The sequence below is a fragment of the Malus domestica genome, chromosome 16 (assembly GCF_042453785.1).
Source record: "Malus domestica chromosome 16, GDT2T_hap1".
In the NCBI taxonomy this organism is placed as follows: domain Eukaryota; kingdom Viridiplantae; phylum Streptophyta; class Magnoliopsida; order Rosales; family Rosaceae; genus Malus; species Malus domestica.
In genome coordinates, this window is record NC_091676.1 from 37,161,155 (window position 1) to 37,168,716 (window position 7,562).

Genomic DNA, 7,562 nt, shown 5'->3' on the forward strand with positions numbered 1-7,562 from the left:
CCTCTCCATACTTCCTGAAATATTCCTTGAGCCGTTCCTCATCTGTGTCCCAGGAAATCCCACCAATGAAGAGCTTCCCATGATCTGGTTCCATCTTTTTCTTGTCCAAAATTCAGACAAAACCCGGATAGTGCTCTCTCTTTCATTGCACATAGGAATTTGAACAAGAACTTTCGGATAATTGCATCCTGGACATTCCAAATCATTTGATTTCAATGGAACCTCTTTAAGTTTTGGCTTAATCTTCTTAAACTTGATCCAGAAGCAACCTAAACACAGCAGCATCCGGTCGGCGGACTGGATTAAGAAGAAAGCAACACAGAAATTAGTCAAACCCTGAATTGCAGGAGCAATGTAGCCAGCCCGGAACTCCAACCACGAAAAGTAAACCGAATGAAGCCATCCTCTAATCTCCAAACTTTGTGGGATATGCAAATGCCATCCCTTCAAGTGAGCCATCAATTCAAAAGCCAGAAAAGCTAAAGCCATCACTAAGATCACCACAATAACCCTATACAAAATCCTCCCTTTCCCAGATTTCTCAATCTCCACAGTCCCAAAAATCAATCTTTTTTTTTATTGAAACAAACAATGACCAAACAATGTTTCCAATCCAAGAAACAAATCCAATTGCTTTATGGGCCTTGAGAAGCAAAACCCAAGTAAATTGCTTAGCATTTTTGCCTCTGTCCTTATCAACCGGCTTGAAAACTTCATTTGGACCGTTTATCTCCAGCACTGAGTATTAGGGTTCTCCATGTTTACCACCACTGGATTTCCCCAACTTGTACTCTCATTTCCCCACCACCTTGGAAAATCTAGACTTGGTACCATTATTTTGCTCCCAAGCTTCAAGCTTTTACTATTAAACCCATTCGAGGACTAGTAAAAAAGAATCAGATCTAACACTGCAACAACTTGACAAACACTAGTTCAAACCAAATGCAGCAGAGTACAAAGGCAGAGAGAGGTAGAGAGAGAGAGAGAGAGAGGAGGGGGCGGAGCTGCAAAGATTAAGGCTTTGGATTTCTGCTTTCTTCTAGTTGCTGTTGTGAAGGTTTGTGCCCATTTTCAACCATGACTAGTGCCTGTAGGCTGCAGGAGAGAAACAGAGAGACAGAGAGATATTTTGAGTTTGGGTTTTGGGATTTTGATTTCTTTGATCCTCAAGTATGGATTCAGATTGGAAAATGTGCTAGTACTGACTACGACTGAAGGGAAAGAGAGAGAAAGGTTACTGGGTTTCTGAGTTTTTTGTGATTTTGATTTTGCAGATTTTGCAGATTCACGGTGGAGGTGAAAAAATGAAAGAGAACCGACATAGTTTTTTTGTGTCGTTTCCCACAGACGATACCAAATGTTGATGCACAAAACCAGAGGTCTTGGAACAACGTAAATCCGACCGTGAATCTGTAAGAAATGTAAATAACACAAGATGTATCTTGGTTCACCCCAAGGTTTGGGCTACGTCCACACTGATATTGTATTTCTGAGGGAGAGAGAGCTCTGAATATAAGAGTGAGAGCTTTGAGAAAGCAGTTTCACGAGTGCGCGAGGAAAACCAAATAATTGGGAATTCTATATTTTAATATCCTCCAAGAGAGATGAGGGTAGGAGGCAGCTATTGCAATTTGGTTTGCAGTGTCTGCTTCCCAGACTGTTTTTGTTATATAGAAATACTTGTTGATTTTGCGCGACGAAGATCCTGTCACCTAGAAAATTACACGATGGACTAATCGTGTTGCGCAAAAGATCCTTTCGCAATGGAGAACAATAACGTCGCGCATAAACCCTTTGCGCAATGGAGAATTATAACGTCGCACAAAAACCCGTTACGCGACGGACCAACTGCGTTGCGCAAAGACCCTATAACTTCGAGCAAAAACCCTTTGCGCAACGAAGAACTATAACGTCACTCAAAAAACCCTTTTGCGCGACACATTTAGTCTGTGATGCAATTTTCTGGCACCAAACCAAGATTTTACCTCTTTTTTTCAAACATTACGCGATGAATGAGTACCTTCGTCGCACTAAAATAGTTTGCGCGACGGAAAGCTTCATCCCCTAACAGGCCATCGGGCAAAACGTCATTACGTGATGCTTCTTTGTCAATGTTTTTGCCCACATAATATGTTTCGTTGCGCAAATGTGTTTTTGTACTACCTGCTTATTTTTTCAGCTAAAAATCACCCTCAGTAAGTTTTTGCAACCCAATTACAGTAGCAAAATAATGAAACGATAATTACAATTACAATGCACAAGAACTCAACCCAATAGCAAAAAGTAACTAGAAAAAAATAAAAAGCTAAGATAACCTTGTTAGAAGTTCTAGTAAAGCATACATGCTGCAATATACTATTCAATGCTCTTCGTTGTGGTAAGCATAATGTGGAGGTTGAATGATGCATATATCTGGGTGGGGAGTTTGAATTATAGACGTATTGGGGTGGAGATGATTGATAATAGGAATACTGGGGAGGGGATTCAGTACGATGTGTTGCAAGTTATATATTTATATATTAGTTAAAGTGTAAATAGTAGTCTGTTGTCCCACATTGACAAAGTACATATATAATCCCAATTGTAATTCCTATATATACTCCACTTTGGAGATTAATGAATATACAAGAAATTCCCAAATAATATCATATATATTTTTGGTATTTTACCATGTTTAATTCAACTTGGCATTAGAGCAGTTCGCTCTTGGTTTTGTGCCCACTTTTCTTAGTATTGTGCAAAAAAAAAAAAAAAAAAGGTGAACAGTGTCGTGCTACAGTACATCGCTATAGTGTCGTGAACAATGCATTGCTGCATTGCCTAAACAGTGATCCTGCTACAGTATTCTGGTGAATTGTCTTAATTACGCTGCGTATCTTTTATGTCTTTATTGTTTGTGTTTTAGCTAAATGGCTCAATATAATCATAGTGTTGTTATGCATCTTGGTGGAACAAATATATGGATAATTGATACTGGGGCCACCCTAGAGTGTTTGATGAGTTACATGACTATGTTCGTGATTCGTATATTACTAGTGCAAATGGAGCATCTTCCCCTGTGAAGGGTGAATGCGCTATCTCTCTCACTCCGACCTTATCACTGGTCCATGCTTTACTTGTTCCTGATGTTAAGTGCAATTTTTTGTCGGTAGGAAAACTATTTGATACCTTATATTGTTTCGCTCACTTCTACCCCACGCATTGTTATTTTCAAGACATTCAAACTTAGAAGATAATTGGTCATGATAAAAGAATTAGGGGTTTGTACATCTTGACTATGGATGATATTGTTGCTTCAGGTTCAAATAATCATCAAGTTCTAAGTGCTAAAGTGGATGGCAAACATCAAGTTTGGTTGTGGCATCGATATTTGGGACATCCATCATTTAGTTATATGAAGCATCTATTTCCTTCTTTGTTTCGCACTTGTAGTGATTTAGAGTTCAAGTGTGAAACATGTGTCATGGCTAAGAGTCATCATGCTTCCTTGCCCATAAGTGATTCTAAAGCTACTTTGCCATTTGATTTGATACATTCTGATGTGTGGGGTCGGGCAAAGGTTACTTCTAATGGATTTTGTTGGTTTGTTACTTTTATTGATAACTGTACTTGATTAAATTGGGTGTTCTTGATGAAGAATAAGAGTGATGTCCTTTTACTTCTTCAAAAATTTTGTGCAATGATTTCTACTCAATTTTAGACCAAAGTTAAGGTCTTTAGGTCTGACAATGGAGGAGGTGAATCACACTTTGGCATGTTTTTTTTGTGATCATGGTATTATTCATCATATGACTACTCCGTTTACACCCCAACAAAATGATGTGTCTGAACGAAAAAAAATCATCAAATAATGGAGGTTGCTCGCTCCTTGATGTTGGATAAATATGTTCCTAATCATTTGTGGGGTCATGCTGTTTCGGCTGTTGTGTACTTGATAAATCATGTTCCAAGTAGGGTTCTTGATTTTCACACACCGTTTGATGTGCTACAAAAACACCATAGGTTTGAGTCCCACATTGGCTATACAAAAAGAGAAATAATAGTTTAAATATCATAACTTCACTCCAATTAACATCGAGGCCTTTGTGATAAACCCCACACATGACAAATTGTGCATGTGGTAATTACCAAGTTGGGGACAGTATCGGTGTTGTTGGAAGTGGTCCTTGGCTCATCTCTCTGATAATTCTACATGGTATCAGAGTCAGGGAACGGGCCCGTACGTACTACCACATGATGGATGGGTCCTCTTGGCCCTGCACGATGATGATGGGTCCCTTGGCCCCTTGTGTAGGGTGAGTTCCCTTGGCCCCACGTAGTCACCAATGTGTGGACCTCCCACGTGGGTCCTACATGGTATTAGAGCCAAGGAGTGGGCATGTACGTACTGCAACGTGATGGGTAGGTCCTCTTGACCCGGTGCGATGATGGTGGGTCCTTAGGCTCCATGTGTAAAGTGAGTTCCCTTGGCTCCACATGATTACCAATGTGTGGACCTCCCACATGGGTCCTACATGGTATCAGAGCTAAGGAGTGGACCTGTACGTACTGCAACGTGATGGGTGGGTCCTCTTGGCCCCGCGCAAGGGTGAGTCCCCTTGACTCCACGTGGTTGCTAATATGTGGACCTCCCACGTGTGACCCACTAATTGGGTCTCATATGAGTGGGCGTGTTGAGTCCCACATTGGCTATACAAAAAGAGAAATAATAGTTCTAAATATCCTAACCCCACTTCAACTAACATCGAGACATTTTGTGATAAAACTCCGCACCTGACAAATTGTGCAGGTGGTAATTACCAAATTGGAGACGGAATTGATGTTGTTGGAAATGGCCCTTAGCCCGTCTCTATAATAATTATACATGATGGATATAATGGGACGGAGCGGGGGATTTACTTGTTATGGGAGTGGCAACTCGAGTTTGCTGTTTATCTACTCTAACTTCAACAACTCCTGCACCTCCTCAAATGATCGCTCCTCCTCAAACGATCGGAAAATAGGGTGCAAGTACGCATCAAAAACACCATAGGTTTGAGTCCCACATTGGCTATACAAAAAGAGAAATAATAGTTTAAATATCATAACTTCACTCCAATTAACATCGAGGCCTTTGTGATAAACCCCACACATGACGAATTATGCATGTAGTAATTACCAAGTTGGGGACAGTATCGGTGTTGTTGGAAGTGGTCATTGGCTCATCTCTCTGATAATTCTACATGGTATTAAAGTCAGGGAACGGGCCCGTACGTACTACCACATGATGGATGGGTCCTCTTGGCCCTGCACGATGATGATGGGTCTCTTGGCCCCTTGTGTAGGGTGAGTTCCCTTGGTCCCACGTAGTCACCAATGTGTGGACCTCCCACGTGGGTCCTACATGGTATTAGAGCCAAGGAGTGGGCATGTACGTACTGCAACGTGATGGGTAGGTCCTCTTGACCCGATGCGATGATGGTGGGTCCTTAGGCCCCATGTGTAGAGTAAGTTCCCTTGGCTCCACATGATTACCAATGTGTGGACCTCCCACATGGGTCTTACATGGTATCAGAGCTAAGGAGTGGACCTGTACGTACTGCAACGTGATGGGTGGGTCCTCTTGTCCCCGCGCAAGGGTGAGTCCCCTTGACTCCACGTGGTTGCTAATATGTGGACCTCCCACATGTGACCCATTAATTGGGTCTCATATGAGTGGGCGTGTTGAGTCCCATATTGGCTATACAAAAAGAGAAATAATAGTTCTAAATATCCTAACCCCACTTCAACTAACATCGAGACATTTTGTGATAAAACTCCGCACCTGACAAATTGTGCAGGTGGTAATTACCAAATTGGAGACGGAATTGATGTTGTTGGAAATGGCCCTTAGCCCGTCTCTATAATAATTATACATGATGGATATAATGGGACGGAGTGGGGGATTCGCTTGTTATGGGAGTGGCAACTCGAGTTTGCTGTTTATCTACTCTAACTTCAACAACTCCTGCACCTCCTCAAATGATCGCTCCTCCTCAAACGATCGGAAAATAGGGTGCAAGTACGCATCAGCCAAAGTACGATTTCATTTAGGTTAGGTTCCGCAGTTTGCTCGATTGTCTTTAGCCATTGCTTCCTGGCAAAGTAACAAAAAGTGCTTTCGATAAGAAATTTCTTAAAAAAGTCGAATGCACCTCCGACAAATTGAATGCAGTGGATCAAAAAATTGATGAAAAGTTCCAAGCTTACCTCATGTGGGTACTTTCTAAATGCAGGTTGAAAACTATAATTGCACAACTTGTTATTTGTAAACTTGGTCATAAAAATTTGAAAATAACATTTATTTACATGTAATTTAAACTTAAAAATTGAATGTCTTAAATTCCGATTTATAAATTCTGATTTTTATTAAATTTTAAGTATATTTTCCTTCTACAACAACAACAACAACAAAGCCTTTTCCCACTAAGTGGGGTCGGCTATATGAATCCTAGAACACCATTGCTCTCGGTTTTGTGTCATGTCCTCCGTTAGATCCAAGTACTCTAAGTCTTTTCTTAGGGTCTCTTCCAAAGTTTTCCTAGGTCTTCCTCTACCCCTTCGGCCACGAACCTCTGTTCCGTAGTCACATCTTCGAACCGGAGCGTCAGTAGGCTTTCTTTGCACATGTCCAAACCACCGTAACCGATTTTCTCTCATCTTTCCTTCAACTTCGGCTACTCCTACTTTACCTCGGATATCCTCATTCACAATCTTATCCTTTCTCGTGTGCCCACACATCCCACGAAGCATCCTTATCTCTGCTACACCCATTTTGTGTGCGTGTTGATGCTTCACCGCCCAACATTCTGTGCCATACAACATCGCTGGCCTTATTGCCGTCCTATAAAATTTTCCCTTGAGCTTCAGTGACCTACGACGGTCACACAACACGCCGGATGCACTCTTACACTTCATCCATCCAGCTTGTATTCTATGGTTGAGATCTCCATCTAATTCTCCGTTCTCTTGCAAGATAGATCCTAGGTAGCGAAAACGGTCGCTTTTTGTGATCGTCGCTAGATTGCTCCGGTCATTAGTGTGGATAAGTATATAAATGGATATAGAGATAGGAAAGCAAACACCAGATGTACGTGGTTCACCCATATTGGCTACGTCCACGAAATAGAGGAGTTCTCATTAATTGTGAAGGGTTTACACAAGTACATAGGTTCAAGCTCTCTTTTAGTGAGTACTAGTGAATGATTTAGTACAAATGACATTAGGAAATATTGTGGGAGAATGATCTCGTAATCACGAAACTTCTAAGTTCCGGAGTGTGGTATCGTCTTGACTTGCCTTATCTGTCTCGTAGGTAGATGTGGCATCTTCTCTGGAAGTACTCTTCCTCCATCCAGGGGTGGTATCTTTAACTGGTGGAGATGCACAAGGTAATGTATCAATTTCACTTGAAGCTTACTTGTAGTTTCAGGCTTGGTCAAGCGCGATACAAACCATGTAGTAGGAGTCCTCCAAGTCGCCAAGCTAGGGGATCTGCTGAAAGAGGTGACAGACAAGGTAAGCAATCAGAGCTCCAAGCAATC